This window comes from Micromesistius poutassou (genome assembly GCF_964030765.1).
Source record: "Micromesistius poutassou genome assembly, chromosome: 15".
Classification (NCBI taxonomy): Eukaryota; Metazoa; Chordata; class Actinopteri; order Gadiformes; family Gadidae; genus Micromesistius; species Micromesistius poutassou.
This window is the reverse complement of record NC_140285.1, coordinates 7,568,773-7,587,253: the sequence shown is the minus strand read 5'-3', so window position 1 is coordinate 7,587,253 and position 18,481 is coordinate 7,568,773. Positions and strand designations below refer to the sequence as shown.

The window sequence follows — 18,481 nt, the reverse complement described above, 5'->3', positions numbered from 1 at the left end:
TACACCGCCTTTTCCAACCCTACACCACATCACCAAATGCCAACACAACAATTAAATAATGAGCATGAAGTTCCACCTAATACATAGTCTAGTGTAGTGAGAAGAGCCGAAAATATGGGCTATTGGACATGGTCTTCACTTGATTTGGTTAGGTTTTTTTTCATTTTGCGCCAAGATAAAAAAAAGTATCTGTGATCAGCAGTAGCAAAGCCAGTCCTGATCGAATTAGCTCTGCACTAAGAGCTCCATTGATCTTGGCACTCATCTGGGCAGATGAGACCCAAGGAGGCAGCTGGTAATCCAATAGCAAGGATGGGAAGTGCTTCAAGGACTCTGCAGTGTTTACCCACCAATTTCCTAGGGAAAACAGCAAGATGTTAGCGCATGCCACTCAGCAAACTCATAGGGAGCCATAGAGCCTTGGGAACCTAAATGAAATGACTGAGGACTGCGGGGAAACCAAAAGCAAGGTGCTTGAAAGCAGAACGTAATTACTTTTGCTCGGGCCATCTTGCAAAACGTAAACAGGATGATTCAAGCGCAAATCTAGATCAGTGTTTAAATGAGCTGTGCAGTAATGCTCTGCCTCTAATGGAGCTTTCACTCAATACATTTCTAGGAAAGGAAACTGAAAGCTAGTCTGCTTCACTGGGATCCTAGGCTTTCAGACACATAGCTGTGAGATTAGAAGGAGAAAAAGGAAAGATCTAAGCTTGCCACTTGATTAACTGAATTATTGATCTAGATCAACTGTGCTCCGATAAGATGTTATAGCTGACATATAGATCTTCTCCCTTTATAGGTTGATAGCTTCATTGCAGCAGGCACTCATGCACACATTCACAATCAATCTTTCATGACATAAATGAAATGAAAGCCAGTGGGTAGAAAACGCTGGAAGGTGAAATGCATGAATGTAAAGAAAAAGGGCAGTTCTGAAGTTGGACTTGGTAGGTGGGTGTAGTTAGAGCAAAGCATTAGAGCACGGTTTACATTTTTTGTATTTACTTAAATGAGTGCTCCATAAATACACGATAGTCATGTACACTGGCGTTTTTTTATAAACACAAGGGCCATCTCATGTAGATGAAGGAGGGAGGGTCTATAAACATCTGTACTTGCTTTTGTAATGACTCAAACGGATGCGATTTTTCTAATCACAACAAACAAACTAGTAGCCAGACAATGTCAACATCATTCACATACATCAATAATTCATTGAAGTCATAAACAGGACCTCACACCTAATTCTATCTGAAATACATTTTAAATACTTTCAAATACAACTAACACCTTCCATTATCTCAGCAACATTAATGTAATAAATTGAATTAGTACAATAGAAAATATTGGGCTAGAATTACAATAACAACATGGGTCCGTGTACTTTGCGGCCATTCGATTTTCAATTAGAAATCAAAAATCAAAAAATGAAAAAGTGACAGATTATTTTGTTTTTTGTTTTTTAATCTAACACAAAAAACAAAAAAATGTTTGGTTTTTCATATTTCAATTGTAGGCTCAGATCAAAAATACGAAATGGAAAAACGGGCCACAGGACTGAATTTGATTTTAATTGGTCGGATTTATACTTAAATAAATTTGTCACTGATGTCATCTTAACAATGATAATATAAATTGTATGCTGGCGCCCGAATAAGTTTTGAAATGGGCCGACATAGTGGGAAAAATGTGTAGATTCATCCGGCGAGGAGCTGTCATTACGCGCGACTATTACGCACAGCGGAGGTGATTCCACTAGTTCCCTGACTGTAACCGAGGTCTGGGACTGGATCTCATGTGGCTGAAAAGAGTAGAAAAGAACCATAAAAGGGCCGCTGCCACCTGCCAAATATGCCCGGGTTGGAGATCTCAGGGTTGAAATGAGTCGGGAGTAGTTGGTCTATCATGCACCCAGCCCCCAGCGGTGGCCTTACTGCAGCAGATCGTAATATATATATATATATTTATAAACAAACACACACACGTATCAGCGGCAAACAGCTGCGAAAATGTATGCATATGCTCAAAACCTGCTCAAAACACAACATTTACAAGGGGGAAACAAGTTTTGTTTTTTTTCTTGGCTATAAGTCAATGCACTGGGCTTTTATTTTGAAGTCCAGACACTTCCGGTCTGTCATCAGCGTTAATATTATTATCAAAAACGAAAAGAGAGATTTTGTAACAAACAAAATAAAAAATTGGCCGTTATTTGATTTTGGTCTCCTCGTTTTTTGGTTTTAAAAGCAAAAACCAAAAAACGAAAAAACCAGCCTGAATTTTTGTTTTTTTGTTTTTTGTTTGAAACGGAAAACCAAATTACCAGCTTACTTTCGTTTTTTGACAGTTCTGTTTAAAGGAAAAATCGAATGGCCGCGAAGTACACGGACCAACATGGCACTAATGATAGCGCCTTTTAATGGTTTAAACGTCAAATCTTTTGGTCTGCTCCAACTGCAAATAATACTTCAATATTCCTTTCTATGATGGCTTAGAGTGAGCATTCAGGACCGATTCTGTAAACCGTGTTGATCATGGAATGGGGGAGGAAAGGAGCCAACCGCTAAACCTGATCTGCTGATTTAGTCTGTTAGAAAAACTAGCGTTTTCAGCTAAAATAAACAAAACTTCAAAGCACCACGACTAAAACAAACGTAGTGAGTGCAGTGCATGGACGGCAGATGGCTAGCATTTCCCATTCAGCGGGCACGGCCATTTCCCTAAATGGATCTGTGCACATTCAGTAAGGATGGCCTCATCAGGGTTGTTTAACTGAGCGTGTGTTAGCACATCCATGTTTAATAGTGTAAGGGATGCGGCCAAGGGTCAAGAAAGGTAGAGCTGAAATATTATCCTATGAGCTTATTCCATAGCCATTTAAACCTGTATTAGGTTATATGGCTGTCACTCCCAAAATGTATCCAGCCCTGATTACGAATGAAGCCAACCACATCATAACATTGAGTTTCAGTGATAAAATAATGATAATTTAACATACTGTGATTTCTCATTTTGAAACCTAGTAGACAGCATGGATATGTGATGGTGAACCACATATTTGTATTTGTAAATACTGTGCGCACAAACGCATGTAAGCATATATATTTATATATACAAATCCCATGGCACACCAATAACCTTGGGGAAGTCTACTTGCGCCATTTCGTCATGGAACAGTACAGCTTTTTATGCCTTAAGTCACCCAACCACTACCACCAGCACGACAACAAAGAGCCATTTATACAAAAGGATTATCTACAAGTGTTCCTTTAATCAGCACACGGCAAGACGGCAGAAATCCCTCAACAACAGTCCCTGTGGAATACCTTTCTCTGTAAAGCCCTATCAGGAGGAGTATCTGGAGGATGAAATGATGTGCTGAGAGAGAGTGTGTGAGTGAGTGAGGGACATTGTGAGGGAGCAAGAGAGTGATGGAGAGAGAGACAACATTTTTAAAGGGAAATGATGGCAGCGGTTGCTCCTCAGGGTCCCTTGTTGTGTTGCATCCTGCTGATTTACACCCGCTTTGTGAGCCCCGGTGTACGTTACAAAAGCTAGATAAGTGGCACAGTAGGCTATAACAAACCGGTACGCTGATAAAGTGGCATGGCAGACATTCTGTACGAGGGCTTGTAGGTGCTAGAGATCAGCAGCAGACAGATGTCCAGCCTTGCCCCCCGACATAAGAGTAACACATTAACCCAGGAAGGAAGGACAAAAAAATGTGTTCAAACAAAGAAATCTGTTTCCTCATTGTTCTTTATCAGCACCGTAGGGGAAGCTCTATTTAACACAACATCTCCCTCTTTTATCGTTTGAACTGTGCAGCGTGGATATTTATGAAACAAACAAATAAGGTTGCTCTACATGCTAGAAGGTTGTGATAAGGAGCAGACTACTACAGGCAAAGCTGCAATCTGATACTAGTGTGTGGTTGCGACACTAGACGCAAGCAGACGAATGGATCAGGATGTCAAACTACAATGTCTATTTTACAAATACATAAAATGCAGTTTGAAGAACAAAGGATAAAAGGACCGCCCTTTGTGAAAAAGAGCATAATCAAGTAGCTCGCAAACGGTACTGAACAAACATCACTGTCCAATAATCACATCAATACTATCGTCATCTTGACTTAAATTATCGTTCTAGCAGATCTAGCAGATCTTCTAGCAGATATGGTACGACGTTATTTTCCTCCAGATCTTCATTTATCAACGCGTGATTTGCATGTCAACAATCATCAGCAGTGGCACCAAGCCGGAAACCAGTGGGTAAGATTTGTTATGCTGAATTTCAACAATGTTTGGGCCCAGCTTGAAGACGTGGCGTAATCTGGCAGGTTGATCAGGAGGAACCAGACATGGTTATCAGGACATCACCTTTCGGTTTCTGCTTGTTTACATATCTGAATCATGCAGTCATATCTACCACAGAGAGAAAAGGCTGCCAGCAGAAACAATTACATCCCCCCCTCCCTGCTCCCATTGGTGCTCAATTACTACTGCAGCTTTCGCAATCAAGCCCATTAGATCTGGTTCTGAATTAGCGTAGTTAACTTAAAACACTGACACACATCAAGCCAAGTCATTAGCCTGTCTTTTTGACACGCAGAAAAAAAAACCCTAGAATGATTTGCCGGTTCAGAGAAGCTCTCCCTTCATGCTGCCCAAGGCAATCCCTACCGTCTACCTCATTATTTTGAGAAGAACAAGGCCGCTGATGAATCTGACTGAATCAGAATAGATTAAATGAAAGGTGCTCCCATAATGCCCTCGCTTACACACAGCAGCAGGCTGCTTTGAGCTGGTCGTCTTTCAGACAAAAGGAATGCAAGTTGTTAGCCCACACTGTGGGCTAAATATACAGATAAATCTCACTCAGCCAAGCTGGAGAATCAAAGGGGAATTGTTAGGCTGCAACACTCCCACGCAGCTGCACCAACTGTAAAGAGAAAAGACTGTCAAACAGCTTTAGCTGCCGATACTAGCTGAGCTGACAAGTGCCCATGATACACGTTGAGGGATGAAGACATCCATTCCTGTGTAGGAAGAGGTTTTCCAGATACGATCGTCTGCAATGCTCCACTGCTTTATTACTGGATCGAAGAGAGTCAGCGCCCCCCCCCCCCCCGCAACCCCCGTTCATTCACGTTGCCATGGCGACAAATGAAAAGGAGAATCACATGCACAACTAATCAAATGAGTGAGTGACAATAAGTCAATATTTTCTGTGTGGACTAGCAATAAATCGGCACGGTAACAGGCTACGCTTAGAGCCTTTCAGCGGTGTTAGTCTGTACATCATTATGAGAATATTGTGTCAATAATGTGCCTCGCATGCTTGCTATGGACAGAGACAATTAGGACATGGTATTTAACTTCAGAAATTATAAACAAATAAGCCATTCCTCTGAGTGTGTTGTTCCAGACAGACAAAGAAAGGGAATTGTGTAAACAACAAAACAATACCTTAAGGTTAGAAAAGCCAATAGTAACTCTGAGATAATTGTGTATGATTCCATGTTGATGGTTCTACCATTTGAAAGTATCCCCTAAATACATATATATTAATAAACCGACCTATTCTTTAACCAGATCAATGAAAAAAAAAGCACCATAAATGCAAAGTGGGGTGAAAGTCATCTCTTCACAACTAGTTAAACACAAGCGAGATAAATGGGCAAATTTATCAGCAAATATTACAATTCGCTGCATGACAAGTAATCATTAAGGAAGGCATGGATACATTATTCATCGACTTATGTATAATTCAGACTTAACAGCAGATTCTATGCATAAATAAAGCTATGATACATTTATACACATTAAATGTTTACTCGCTAAAAAATGGCACGAGAGCACAGCATACCCGCCTCCCTGCTGCCGTTACTCAATTATTAGTTTCCACATTTGGTGATGTTGAAGCAGGACATTAAATAGGTACGACAACATGGAGGACCGACGCTACACACATCAACAAGCCTCGACGGTCATTTGAGTCAGTCCACGTCCCACGTTGTTAAAAGATATAATTTGGGTGGCGTTGAAACAAAAACGAATTAACCGAGCAGGGGGTCGGGGCTTGATTGGGTGTGGTTGAAAACTGACATCCTGGTGAGGTTAACACAGGAGCAGTGATCAAAGACGTGCTTACTCGTAATGAGGGAACGACAATGTAGAGTGGTGAATAAAGCTGCCTATTACAGCCTCAAGACATACACCTTTATATTATGCCACGTCAAGTCAAATGTCTACATTTATGTACTGTCATAATATCCTCCTCACACACTCATGGAAGAAAAGGGAGAGAATGATCTTAGTGTGCATTCTGATCCAACAGCAGGATTGTGTGCGGCGTGCTCATCAGATGTCTGTGGCTATAGTGTACAACAGCCTGATTCAGAGGCTTAGTCAACCGACGAGGACAAAATGCTAGTGACACACACACACACACACACACACACACACACACACACACACACACACACACACACACACACACACACACACACACACACACACACACACACACACACACACACACACACACACACACACACACACACACACACACACACTTGAGAGCAAGCTTGCACCATTGCTGCCATTCCACTTTATGACCATGCACTGAATTAACAAGGCCAGATGTCCCCCTCTTAACATGTGTGAAAGTGCACTCGGATGGGCTCAGCTGCTTTAAGAAGCCACAGATATAGGGAGCAAAGGGTGCAAAGAAGGTAGAGAGGGTCTTTGGGTTTAAACAGGCTTTAAAGGGAGTCTATCCTCTCTGCATTACAGAAATCGGATGGCATTGTGTGTGACAAATAGAAGCACTCCCCTATTACTCCCTATTTCAGTCGTCACCCACCAGAGGGTACAAACTCCTTCGCTGCACCACCATTTGAGCTTTTATGTCAGTTAATGTATTCCAAATGAATCCCTGGTACGAGACAAGGACAACAGGTCAAGAGCTGACAAACTAGGCTAAGAGGTTCCATTTGGAAATGAAATCCAACTATCTAAGGAAGTGATATAGATGTGGGTTGAAAAAACACTGTATAGATCTACGAAAGTGGGCGAGAATTGAACTGACAACGGTTTGGAAGCCATTGGATCTGATTGATTTTCCGCCCGCCTTTATGACTTGGCTGCTCTTTCTGTATTGTGAGGATGGTGACTGGGTGTTACACCTTTGAAGGGGGTTTTGGGCTGTGCAGTAAGCCAAATTCTGACAGCTCTAGGAGCTAGAGGGTTTAAATGCAGCTGCTGCGCCTGGTTTGATGTGATCAGCCTCAGCCGAAAGCCTTGCAATTTGAAGCCCTCCCTTTCAAATCTGCACATCTGTTCTCATTCACAGCGTATAACAATGCAATCACGATGTTTCTGTGTAATTACATTGGAATAGAGTTGCGTCATGTAGGCTAGAACCCTGAATGGTGGGCAAGAACCACCTAGAAATACCATCGGAGTGTTAGTCACAAAACCAAAAGGTGGTTGTAGAAATCCCATTCACAACAAGTTGTTACCTTAACTGCCCTGCGCATTACATCATGATTTTAAAGAAAAAACAACAGACACAAAGACAAACCACAGAGTGTGTTCCTGTCAGCCATGTAGAGCCATCACCCCCGCACACAGGGGGGAGAAAGGAAAGGGGGGGGAGGGGATTGGGCTGAAATATCAGCATGGTGCAATCCCAGAGAGAGCCATCATGTGAGCAAATTAAATAACATTTTCCTAATGTCCTGTCAAACCCACACTCACAATAGCATTTATGAAGGATCTCCCTTAACAGGTCAGGTCCATTGGCGGTGGGTCAATAGAGGCTGCTAGGGTGGCGCCCCTCCGTGAAATATTCACTCGAATATATCTGCCAACTATGATGAATAAACCATTGAAAATACGAAATATATCAACAAAAACACATAGCGTTTTCCTCGTTTAATTGTTTGATAGACCGTACTTGCCTGGCCAGCAACCATTGAAATGTGTCTGAACGTCAATTCTTTGGGCTAGGCTTGTTATTGGTCAATCAAAATAAAGCCCTCATTTAAGTCAGGGCCGCCGGCTACGATGAAGTCTACGTGAGCTCGCAATCTTTTTGCTGTCCATCAAGCAGAGACAGAGTTTCATTGGCGCATGAAAATTCCATCTCGGGTCGCAATTTTGTGTGCCCCAGACCAATGGCGATGTTTTCATAATCACCACATGATTGGACAATTCAGCTAATCAATCAAATAGGCTACCTCCCTCAGCAGCATGCGTGCAACACAACTACATGCAGAGAAGAGATGGATCTCTAACTAGCAGAGAGTTATAAAAGCACTTTCCACCCATTTCAGTGGAGGAATTGGACTCCAAGCAATCATATACTTAAAAGGAGAAAGTAAGTTACATAATAATTTAGTCTTTCGGCCTGTAGCCTATAAACAAAATAAAGAAACTGTCCCATATTTCTACATTTCTGCATTTGAAATAGACATTGAGACTCACAAAAAATGGACGCTATAGGATAATGATCATGATTTGCCTCAATATCATAATAACAACAATGGGTAAGCTTGTCCAGGCCCTGCAAGTCACTATGTAGGCTATGAATCTGAATGAATAGTAGGTAATAGGTAGTGTTCATCCCCAAAATGCACCAGAATACAGGAAATCTACCAAATTCATTTTTTTCTGGGGGGGGGACCCCCAGACCCCCCCGTCTATTACTCCGTCCCCCCAACATTTTTTATCACCAGCCACCACTGGTCAGGTCACAAACGACATTTTATCCCAGTTCAGCTAGTCACATTGCTCCGTTGTGAACATTATGTGCACATGTGTTTTTGTGTGCATATCCGTGTGTGTGTGTTTGTGTGTGTGCCTGTGTATGGAAGGACTAGCAACAATCTACACTTGGCCAGTTGTGAAAATTGTGTTCAAGAGGAGAAGTGACTCACTACGCTTATCCTTCCCAGGGTGTACATGAATCGACAACACAGGCAGTGCACTCAGACGGAGATCAAATTACACATCCGACTTCATTTCCCACAGACATGAGCACAGCGTGCTGCAAAGCAGATGATGTACGACAACACCGAGAACATAATGGCAGCCTATACATGTTGAAGATTTAGGACTCGGCCGGGTTTATTCCTTCGTCTGCCAGAGAACCTTTACAACCATCCCCTTACAAAGCCCTTACTACTGCTTAACTCCAGTTCTTGTGAGCAACTCCATTAAGAGGATTGACCATTTCCGCTTTAATTCAATCTACAGTTGTGAAAAAATAAGGGTCCGCTACGTCCAGCATTGGGTGTCTTTATTTCAAGTATGTTGTCCTTAACAGGAACAGGTTATAGATGTCCAATTTCACCCTGTGGCCGGGTGCATTTGGCCTTCACTTCCCCTTAGACCTTTGTTTTGTACCAAACACATGATTCAGCCTAAACCATTACACTGATTCCATTCACACTATTGATATGCTAATTGAGCCCAGGGGCCTGTTTCTTCCCAAATCCTGTGGGTAAGAGAAAAACGGCCCACGAGAACAGAGCCTTTAGGTGCAAACTTGAAAAGGGTGAGCCAGCTTCCCCACTACACTGGGAAACCCTACATTTTACCATCTTACAAGAAAACAATAATGAGCAATGAGTAGAGATGGCATAAACATCTTTCCTCGTGATTGTTCAAAAACTCTGGATGGTTCCATTCCAAATTACCAAAAAGGATGGTTCCAAATGACAACCTTATTTTACAGCTCAAGACTTGAGGAATCATCCTGTTCTCCCAGATCTTTTACCTCCAAGAGAATGTTAACAAAAAGGCTAGCATGGTCGGGGTTACATCAACAACTCTTCTTAAGGCTTTCACTAAACAACCAATATGTTAGGATGTACCTTTCAAGCCCTGTTCTTCCTATGTGTGTGTGTGTGTGTGTGTGTGTGTGTGTGTGTGTGTGTGTGTGTGTGTGTGTGTGTGTGTGTGTGTGTTAAAGCTGGAGGTCACTTCTTAGTTAATAGGGTAGGAAAAAAAGATGCCACTGGAAAGTAGGCAGTTAATGGAGAAAACAATCTAACAATTAGCAGAGCAATATTAAGTCCCTTTAGATGGCTATTTAAAAATAGGAACGTGGAGGTGTAGGGTGATCTTCAGAAAATACTGATTTCTTTTTAAATGCTGATTACTTAAAGAAAAGCAACTCACTGCTTCCTTAATATGAATCTAGATGCAAAGCTGGGTCTTTTTGTGCTTATGTGGCTGGCTGCCCTGGGGACTGTAGACACATGATAATGTACTAAGACGAATTTTACAGCAATTTAAATAAACAACCCCCTCCCCTCCCCCCTCTATAAAGCGAAAACACCAGATAAGCAGACTGCCAGACAAACAAATTGTAGTCGCTTTCAAATCTCTAAGCTCTAAACCTCGACAACACACACAAACAATCACAGTTGTGCTTTCTTGCGCTTTTCAAATAACCATAGTGAGGGCTGTGTTGGCCTGGTAGGTCAGAGTTACGAGCTTCGTGTGTGGGTTTAGAAGTTTAAGATAATATAGGGGTCCTACAACAGTTTGCCAGAAGGCTGTGTAGTGACTACCAGGGCCAATTACATTGTTTCAACAACAGTCAACTGTATTCTCGTTCCAAAATTCCAATAATCAATTCTTTGACACGTTCAAAAGGCCCCCATAAAAAACAACGGCAAGGCTTATGTGAAACTGTGGAAATCCCCTAACGTGTAACGTTATGTATGGCTGACTCATCTAGATCAGTGCTCAACACCTTTCTCTTGTCAAAACCACCTTCCTTGGGAGACTCGTTGATAACAATGTAACAACAGAGTAAATACAGCCTTTGTGAGAGGTTTAAATTAGATGTCTGTCATTTAAAGCTCACATTCAGGCAGTTATGCTCAGTTTAAAAGAACAGTGTAGAAGTGTAAACGGCTTGCTAGGTCATGGGGGTTGTTGAGGGTACGTGCCACACAACACAAAGATCGCTTTAACAGACAAACTTTACAACAACGCGGAAAACTTTCGAGTGTTTCAATAACATTTGACTCTGAGGTCAGGGAGGCTTCCTGTTGGGTTTCACATAACGTAAACTCTTATTTAAAAAGAGTGTGAATGCAGCAGCTTTGACTTAACCATTGAAATACGCCAGCATTCCTTGTCTTTATTTCCCATACAAACTGCTCCCCCCCCCCCCCCCCCCTCTCTCTCTCTCTCTCTCTCCCTCTCCATTTCTCCCCCTAGCATTCAACTACTCACCCGCCAGTCTGGTGATTCTAGAGTTCCAACCCCTGCTGCAAACAACTTCAACACGTATCCTTGCCCCAGACGACCCAAAGAACTTGTAGTCCTGGATCGAGTCCCAGCAGCGGGATTCAGCGATTTGAACAGTCTATCCTTGGAAGTGGGGAAAAAAGCCGCTGCTCGTGCGGAGGGAGATGAACACTTGACACAACAAAAGACGAGGTTTCACTTCTTATTCGCGTAGGAATCGCCAGGGCAGGCTATTCGAAAAGCGCCCGTTTGTGTTCTATTCCATTTCGCCGTCTTGTGTCGTCCTACGGCGCAAACGTGAAAAGTATATCGCGCTGTTAGTTCGAGGGATAGGAAATCAGTGAGTTCGCCGTTTACATGCTCCTCTTCCTTTTTCCACACACATACACGCGCGCGTTATCCCCCTCGCTCTCCCCCCCTTCGTGTGCACACACTCCACGTTCTACCTATCACTCCATCGGTCTCGGCAACCCCCTCCCCTCTTCAGCTGTTCAACAGACGCATCCACATGGCTGACCTAGTCTTTCTTTATCCAGACACTAGTGGAGGAGAATTACTCCCTTCCACCCCACCACGCTAAAAACACGAGCGAAACAAAACATGGACTGGATTCAAATTATCGACGGGACAAAGGAACGCCAATGGGGCTGGTGATTGATGACAGCCCGTAGGGATATGATGTGTAGAGAGGCTGCATCGGTGGAAAATATGCTGAACACTGCAAAGTAGACCACGGGCACTATAGACTACGCAATGATACTTTAGTCTGAGACTATGTCCACGATGCTCTCATAAAAAGGAAATGCCACAGCAAAATGTGATTGGCCAAATAGTAGGCTAAAATGTACTGTCATTGTAAATGGATAGATGAAGAATAATATAAAAGGTATTGGGGTATATGTTGTTGATTGTTTATCTTAAGAGAAAACGCAAGGCCATGCCTCAAACAAGAGGTAGGCTACTGAATGCTGCGCAAGCTCTGAGAGCTCATTTGCATTTTTAGACATTAATTAATTATTCAATTCACCCATTAAAATGTCAGGAAGAGGGAAATAATCTGAACAGGCAATTAGCAATACAGAATAGTTAGCAAGTACTGAGACACATATTCCACACACATACAAAAAACGTCATCGTAATTTTTTTGTGTGAAGATCTAGCTGCTTTGTCTTTTCTGATGTTAAAGATACAGCTCCTTTGCTGTTAATCTAAATCCTCTCAGTTCTAATGAAGAAATCTGGCCATCACGCACACCAACCCGCTATCAGAGGAGTGGGAAAACAAGGATGGGCCGCATTAGGTTAAGAAATTAATAGGGTGATTTTCATTCCATTAAGCAAGTAGCTTGACACATTTTCATTGTCTAAAAGACGATATTGGATCACTGTCAAAATCCAGTTATCTCAAGCAAATAGCGCACGCATCAGGCCCTTGGCACTTAAGACAAACATGTGCATGGAGGGCAGGCTGCTCGGATCAATAAGAATTGAGTTTAGGGTGATGCGTGGGGGGTCCTTCATTGTACTACAAACCATGTTTGCTGCTTTCGCATTCGGGGGAGGGGGGGAGAAAAGCACTGCAAAGTGCTTTTCTCACACCAGAGGCCAGCCTGGAGGTGTCCTATACTCCACCCCTCCCCCCAAACACACACACACACACACACACACACACACACACACACACACACACACACACACACACACACACACACACACACACACACACACACACACACACACACACACACACACACACACACACACACACACACCTTCAACAGTCACAGAGCCTCCCTCCATCAGACTTTGTATACATTTCACAGGGTCAATGTTTATGATATTTACACACATTAAAACAGACAAGCCACACTTTTCTTCCTTAGTCACAAAACGGATCGATGCAAATACGGATAGTGAAGTGTCGACCACGACAAAGATCAATTATTTTTTGTCGCAATGTGAATAACAGCGCAAGCTTAAAGGAAAAAACCTTGAAAAAACACAATCTTAGCCTCACTGAGGCTCAATGCCCATCATTTCCTTTAGGAGGGGGATTTTAAACCATTCCCAAAAGGAGCAAGGAAGAAATAAAAGAAGAGTATGTGGTCTCTATAGTCATTGTACCAAGCCCCCATTTAAAGCTTTCAGCCCAGGCAGGGAGAAAGCGCTGACGGCTGCCTGCACCACCTTGAGTCCCCTCTCTCTCCTCAGGCTGTCCAAAGCAGCAGCAAGCGGCTGGACTGGCTACCGGTAGTGCAAGCTCCCCTCCTCTGTTCTCCCGGCAGATGAGATCCCATTATTAGGCAGACGAGAACTCCACCTCCAGGATTTCACAGCTCCTCTGTTTATCACATGGCTCTGTCAAGTTGGGCACCATTAACCGATAATGAAAGGAGACAACCGGTGCGGTTACAAGCCGAGCACTCTGCATTCTACAGGCCTAAGCATGTATCTGGGGTAGCTGACTGTGTCTATTCAATTTGGGGTAAGCATTCAAATGGGCTATCACAATACCTTTTACCCCAAGCACCCCCTCCGTTCCCTTTTTATTTTTTTCTACAGCTACAGTCCTTTCAAGTCTCACAGAGGAAAACCGGTGGTATACTTGGTGTTTTGCTCTGTGCTCTGTAATCAAATCTAACAAAACGTTTTGTGGCTCAAAGACACACTTATGCCGGTGTTCTTCTTTTGTAGAGGAACAAAAATCTGAGTTTCTCTCTGTGGGAACAAAGATCACAAAAAGATGACCTTTCCTAGACGGTAACTGACCGTAAATAAATAAACAACCCCAACCCCCATTCCAAATGTTTTCCTTGTGCGTTTCGTCCAAGGGCAGTGCAGCCTCCTCTTTGTCTCCGAAGGATCCAGCTACAGCATGTTTATAGTCATTTCTGTAGCCACTCACGCTCATTAATAATGAATACTTAACAAAAGCAAGGGTCGACATGCATACACTGTTTGCCTCGGTCTGATTACCCAACGCTGGAGAAAAACAAACTTCTCGGGAGGTGGGGAGCGCAGAGGACGAGAGGGAGAGAGAGTGAGAGGGAGTGAAGCAAATACAAATAAGTCAGCCAGTAGCTGAGACAACAGAATATGGTGACATGGATGAGTGAGCCAAGCACCCGGGAGACTTGGCAAGCCTTGGGGGCTCTGCCCTCTTAAGCACTCATATCTAGCAACTTCATTGAATACATGCAGAATGGATCCAGCAGACAAGGTACGGATAGAGTCAAATTATGGGTTGCGAAAAGCATAACGAAAGGGCTGTGTGTGGCGTGAGTGTGTTGGGTGTGTGTGTGAGTTTGGCTCGGGGAAGGATGCACTAATAGAAGACAACACTCCTCTTTCCCATGAAAAAATGTCAACACTTCCAACACTTCCTCCTTGGTAGGAGACCGCACACACACACACACACACAAATACAACAAACTAAGATAAGTTATCTATAGAAACTCTAGCCATCTCAGGTCTTTGATCTTTCTAAGATAAACAATGACTCGTATTGTTGGCCCTGGTCCTGTCCTTATAAAGACCAGAGAAGGAGAATGTGAACCAGCTCTTCAATCAGACTGCTGATAGGAGGCAAACAGCAAAAAGAGTGATATAAAATCGATGACCGCCACCATGGCGTCAAAGTCTATTGTCACTCTGAGGGTGCTGGAACACCACTTGATCGGGCTACAGCAGCAGAAATGTACTCCAGTGTAGGAAGTCTCTACCTCATATTTACAACACATAAACAGCAGCTATTCCTCTGAGCTGGTAACCTACTGCACAGTACACCAATACTGACACTGGGGTGCCATGGCAATGTTTTTTTATCTGTAAGACAAATTCCAATGATATGGGCTGTTAAAAGTTATCGTTTTACCACGACAGAGTCATCACATGTAGCTTTTAGACCGGGTGCAAGCGGAAATCGTTTTTTTATCTGACTAATAAAAAATAAGAATTGCCCTGCAGGCAGTCGGGAAAGGAAATGCAATGAAAACCAACCTCTTCCGTCTCCTCCCCAAGAAAGTCATTTGAGAGCAATACTAAATATGTTCCGCAACACGTTTTTGTGTAGACAGATTTGTCATTTGTGGAGATGTTATTACAGCTAAAAATCAACACCAAACACAGCCTATCCCCATCAATACTGTACAAATCTGTCTGTGAAAACGCAATGCTATACTATTTTAGCATTGAAACACAAAGCCTTAGAAGAGGGACAAAGGCCTAACTGGAAATTAAGACATCCGTCTGAGACAATCGAGCCAGACAAAGGCACAAACCAGCCCAATTCAGGGGGGTTGGTAATAAGGGTGCTACCTAGCAAGCCATTCTTTTGCACCATTAACACAGTTGTAAAACGGGTGCAAAGCAAAGAAAGACTTTCATTGGCTGCAATTAGTCAAAAGAACGAGGCTCACATAGCAGTCTTGTTTACATAGCTATTCACGGTCATATTTGGCAGTCTTGCCACACTTGTAAGTTACACAGGTTTATAATATTTGCCAATTTACACAAACTCGGAGAAAGAGAGACTTGCTCACAGGAGCAATATGGTAGAACGAGTGGACATAAAACAAGTAACCCAAATGAAACCCCATTCCAGATCAAAGGAGCACAGACCAGGTGAATAAATGGATCCAATATAAGTCACTTTGACACAAGAGATTCATTTAAGAAAACAGAAATACCACCCATTCCACAGAAGGTGATTTATTTGATAAGCTCATGCCCTGCTGCTGATTTATCGGGCCCATGACTTCAGCCCATTCACTAGTCAAACTAACAGGTCTTTTGGTTCCCATATTTGTCTGCTGAAAATAATGACAGGGCCAAAGCAACTTACATGAAAGCACAACAATCCGGGCTCTGAGAGATCTCTAAATTATTCACATTACTGGGAACGGTTACACGCAACATTTTCAGACACGTCTGCAAGAAACGGACACATAAGCGCGCACAAGTCAGACACATCAGCGAGGCTCACGGAGTTCCCTGGGTGTTTTTTTTCACTGACATTCCTTTAGGTACTTACATGGGGCTGTCTATGTCTGTCTGAGTCTCCAGGCAAAACAGGCTGCCATTCATCTAAATAAAAGAGCAGTTCACAGGGCACACACACACAAGTACACAGAGGAACAAGACTGAATACTTTTCAGGGGAGCAAGAGAGCGAGAGAGATGTGGTACAAAAGAGGAAGTTTACATTTGAGCCTGATCCTATTGTGAACAAAGACAGGGAAAGGAAAATAAACAATGTATGGGGTGTGTGTGTGTGTGTGTGTGTGTGTGTGTGTGTGTGTGTGTGTGTGTGTGTGTGTGTGTGTGTGTGTGTTTGATATAGCAACACAGCTCTGGAACCAATTAGAGAGAGTTGATTCCAGAAGTGAAATTAAACTAAATGGCAAACAGGTTCTTCTGTGATGTCGAGTCACATAGACGCGGTCTTGTGTTCGCCACACAAGACAGTGTTGATTTGCAAGCCCTTCAAGTGGCAGGAGCATAGGGGCAAAAAGGAGACACTGTTGTTTGAGCTGCGGGGGTTTCTATGTGGTTACTATCGCTCCACTAATCTACTCAGATAGCCTGTGTCTGCTTCATTTCACACGCAGTGCATGGCTGCCCTAATCTCAAAAAGACTGCCACCCCATGGACACAGAGTGGAAGTGCAACCTCTTACTGTTGCTGTGCAAAAGAAAAGAAAAAATTAACAGAACAAAAAAAAACGCCTTGCTTTGCATGTGCTATGTCCGCAGCATTTAAGACTAATTTATGCCATGTGGGCTTTAACGCATGGCATATGGATCTTTGTAGTTTTGTTTTGCTTTAGAAGGCACAATCGTTTATTTTTTACAACCAATAAAATATCATGATTCCCAGGTAACCTGATACTAAAGAGGATTTAATTATTTCAATTATTTATTAAAACCCATCCCGCACCCAGTCAGCTAGCCTGTCAGCTTGTCTGCATAAGCCATTGTGACAAAAGGATGCATTATTCACCAGGCAGAAAGCAGGCAGGGTGTTCAGAGGCCGCTTTGAGATTTGTCTCATTCTGTTATGCTGTTGGCCTGAGCATGGACTGCGCATGGAGCCACCAGTTTGGAAATCCGTGCCGAGGTCAAGAGGATCCACTTAGCCATGCGCTGGCCTTCAGTGCCCTGCTAGCGTTCAGAAACCAACAAGTCTATCGGTGGCCACGCGGCAGCAGCCTTGCTCTGGAAGACATCTATATTAACCGTTGCACCCTGGATCATTAGTAAAAAAAGCTATGCAATTAGAACAAATGGAGATGAGTGGGAGGAAGGACAGCAGCATAGCAGCCTGGTTTAGCATAGTGTGACTAGCGCAGCCATAGGCATAGTATATTGTACTGGTATGAACAAAGGAATCATCTGCAAAGACAACATTAAGCATGTGGCTCACTTCAATTCCAATGTGTGTATTTCAGGAGAACACCACGAGCGATAGCGATTAGACTCTTAAGGAATCCAAAATTACAGTTCATCTGATTGTTTTGTTTTCATAGCCTTGTCCCTAGAGGTAGGACAACGGGCACATATTTGCACACAATGCAGTCGGCAATGCCTGCGACTTTGGATTGCTGACGCCTGTCATTACTGTCAATGTCAGTGACGGAAGAGGCTTTGTGGAGTGTGACTGTCTCCCGTTATGTTGTAGCTATGGTGGATGGGGGCGTGTGTGTTCGCTGGGGGGGTGGGGGGGGGGGGGGGGTGAGTGGGGAATGGCTTGTTTTGCATAAATGCGTTCTGCATAATGCAGACAGCATCTATCCCATTATAGATTTTTGAGTGTGGAAGGGAAATAGATCATTGTGTAAAAGCAACAGTAGCTGGGGAAGGAGAGCAGGAGACCAAACGACGGTGAATGAAAAAGCGCATGGAAAGGAAGACGAAGCACTATTAAAAAGGGGGCCGTTATTCATAACACTGTTGTTTGATATGGAGCAGAAACAGGCAGAACTGAAGAAATACTAATTACTAGCCATGGCTGATTCACGAACGATTCGATCAGAACAAATGAGTCCCGAAGGTGAACGACGAGAACTGATTCCCAAAACAAGAGAACTGATTATTATTTTTTTTTTTACATAAAACAAAAATATGGTCACGTAAATAAAAGATACAAAGGAACAGAGCTTCGTCTCCCCTCGACTTTATATTGATTGAGTCTAAAACGTTCTCAT

At 43.0% G+C, this 18,481-nt stretch overlaps 1 protein-coding gene across 3 annotated transcripts in view; it reads right to left on the bottom strand.

Annotated features, from left to right (window-relative positions):
* The window catches only part of LOC311359296 (arginine-glutamic acid dipeptide repeats protein-like), a 129,918-nt gene that overhangs the window by 82,167 nt on the left and 29,270 nt on the right, over nt 1-18,481 (bottom strand). Inside the window, exon 1 of one of the 3 annotated variants that reach the window (XM_084479294.1) lies at nt 11,265-11,771. The exons of the other annotated variants lie outside the window; for them this stretch is intronic. The gene's annotated coding sequence lies outside the window, so the exon portion shown is untranslated. Of the gene's footprint in view, nt 1-11,264; nt 11,772-18,481 lie in introns of those variants that run through there. 3 annotated transcript variants of the gene reach the window in all.